Genomic DNA, 3,165 nt, shown 5'->3' with positions numbered 1-3,165 from the left:
AGTGTTTTTGGTTGCTCTGAGAAAGTCATACACATTGAAGCGCGGCTGGAGCAATGGCAGGGTGAAGGACACGGGGGGCTTCAGGTTTTCTCTTAGAAGCAATGCTAAACAGGAGAAAACTGTCAACAGTGGAGGGATTCCTGTTCAGGCTGCAGATCCCAGGGCTGAGAAAAGGGGACTGTTATGGTTTGAGGAACCTACAACAATTTATTGTCTTTTAGACGATTATTCTATCAGCCGATGACCCCTCACCACCCGGTGAATCAAGAAAAAACAAGGAAACCTCAGGGCTGAAATATCAACAGATTTAATAGAATAAGACTAAATAATTAACGTTAATAATACAAAACAAGCAATATCAATCCTGATACCAATATAAAATATGCAAGGATTATACTCATCCAATTCTATCCATAGGAGGCTGTGCACTCCTGGCAACGGACAGCAAACGTGGGACACTGTGAGCACTGCGGCTTTGGGAGGAAGAGAAGGGCTCAGGCGTCCGGCACCAGGCAAGAAGTTTTCATGATCTCAGCCATCATAGAATCACAGAATTGTTGGAGTTGGAAGGGACCTTCTAGAGATCATCTAGTCCAACTCCCCTGCCAAAGCAGGGTTGCCCAGAGCACATCACTCAGGAGCATCCAGGTGGGGCTTGAAGATCTCCAGAGAAGGGGACTCCACACCCTCCCTGGGCAGCCTCTGCCAGGGCTCTGCCACCCTCACCCCAAAGAACTTCTTCCTCACATTGGAGTGGAACTTCCCATGGCCATCCTCCCTCAACCCACCCTTTAGATACTTGGAAGCATTGAGAAGGTCTCCCCTCAGCCTTCTCTTCTCCAGGCTAAAGAGCCCCAGCTCTCTCAGCCTTTCCTCATCAGGGAGATGCTCCAATCCCTCCATCCTCTTTGTTGCCCTACGCTGGACTCTCTCCACCAGTTCCCTGTCTCTCTTGAACTGGGGAGCCCAGAACTGGAGGCAGGATTCCAGTTGTGGCCTCCCCAGTGCAGAGCAGAGGGGGAGAATGACCTCTCTCCACCTCCTGGCCACACTCTTCCCTACGCAGCCCAGGGTTCCATTGGCCTCTTGGCCACAGGGGCACATTGCTGGCTCATGGAGAGTTTACTATCCACCAGGACCCCCAGTTGCTTCTCCTCAGAAGTGCTCAGAATTCTTTTTTCTCAGAAGAGAGAGAACTTCTCAGCAAGCTTTCTAATTTATATTGAATGTGACATTCATGGTATGCAATAATCCTGTTGGCCAGCTTGGGTCAACTGTCTGGGTCTCTGATCAGGAGGAATTCGTTAGGAGCTCTCAGTCACTCATCTCCTCTAATGTCAAAGGCTGCATCTCTGAGGTCTCTGCATTTCCATCTGTGGTGCTGGGTGCTGGCGAGCACCGTGGCAACGATGCGGAGACCATCACTTCAGCATGGGCACCAGCTATAAATAGGCACCTTGATGTCACTGGTATAAAAAAGCAACAAGTGAGAATTAAATAGTTTCCCAAGAACAAGTACCAGCCTGGGATGGATGGATGTCATCTATACCCTCTTGGGGAAAGGGATTTTGCTAAAAGTGGGATGTCTTTTTTCTTTTTCAAATAGAGCCACCAGGTGCTTTATCACAGAATCACAGAATCTTCATGGTTGGAAGGGATCTTTGAGATCATTGAGTCCAAACCCAACAATCTTGGGCACTAGAGCATGCCCTGAAGTGCCACGTCTACATGTTTCTTAAACACCTCCAGGGATGGTGACTCCACCACCTCCCTGGGCAGGCCCTTCCAGGGCCTGACCACCCTCTCAGGAAAGTCATTCTTACTGATATCTAATCTAAACCTCCCCTGCCCCAACTTCAGACCATTTTCTCTGCTCCTGTCATTATTCCCTTGGGAGAAGAGGTGAGCACCCACCTCTCTACGCCCTCCTTTCAGGGAGTTGGAGAAGGCAATGAGGTCTCCCCTCAGCATGCTCTTCTCCAAACTCAACATAGAATCATAGAATAATTTGGGTTGGAAAAGACCCTTGGGGTCATCTATCCTACTCTACAAAGTTCTCCCCTACACCATATCCCCCAACACCACATCTAAACGGCTCTTCAACACATTCAGGGACGGCGACTCAACCACCCTGGGCAGCCTATTCCAGTGTCTGACCCACTCTTTCTGTGAAAATGTGTCCAGTTCCTTCAGCCTCTCCTCGTATGACTTGTTCTCCAGACCCCTCACCAGCTTGGTGGCTCTCCTCTGGACACGCTCCAGCACTTCAGTGTCCTTCCTGTCTGCTCTGATACATGCCCTCATGGGAAGAAGGGATGATTTTGAATTCAAGGATGACCCAAATCTTGATTTTCGTACATGAAAACCACCAGGTAAACACTGGTCTGACCAGAGCGTTGCCTTTTACCAAGTTGGAATTGATGGTAAAATTAAGTCGCAAAGACTAAATGCAGCTCGATGGTCTTTGCCCGTGAGGGGGTGGGTGGGTTTTGCAGCCTTTTTTTTTTTTCTGTCACGCATCTGTGTTATCCTTCAGCCTCTCCTCGTATGACTTGTTCTCCAGACCCCTCACCAGCTTGGTGGCTCTCCTCTGGACACGCTCCAGCACTTCAGTGTCCTTCCTGTCTGCTCTGATACATGCCCTCATGGGAAGAAGGGATGATTTTGAATTCAAGGATGACCCAAATCTTGATTTTCGTACATGAAAACCACCAGGTAAACACTGGTCTGACCAGAGCGTTGCCTTTTACCAAGTTGGAATTGATGGTAAAATTAAGTCGCAAAGACTAAATGCAGCTCGATGGTCTTTGCCCGTGAGGGGGTGGGTGGGTTTTGCAGCCTTTTTTTTTTTTCTGTCACGCATCTGTGTTAACTGCATTCGGTGCCCTGAGCTTGAGAGACTTATAATTCCTATTTAAGGAGTTATTGTGAAAATTGAGGGACAAGGGCTGTGACAGGAATCCCAGAGAATGCATGCTCCTTGTCAATGTGAATTAATTAGGCACTGACGGATTTGACACCGGAATTAATCACGTCCACTTACACTTAATAGGAAAATTCACGGTTGAAGGGATCCCGCGGGGCCTGGTGACGGTTCGGGGCAGGAGGGGCCGGGTCCCTGGCCCATTTCCCCCCGGATTTGTGGCAGAAAACTCCCTTCCCACC

Source organism: Calidris pugnax, unplaced genomic scaffold, assembly GCF_001431845.1.
Source record: "Calidris pugnax isolate Ruff unplaced genomic scaffold, ASM143184v1 scaffold184, whole genome shotgun sequence".
In the NCBI taxonomy this organism is placed as follows: domain Eukaryota; kingdom Metazoa; phylum Chordata; class Aves; order Charadriiformes; family Scolopacidae; genus Calidris; species Calidris pugnax.
Note: the sequence above shows the minus strand (reverse complement) of the source record.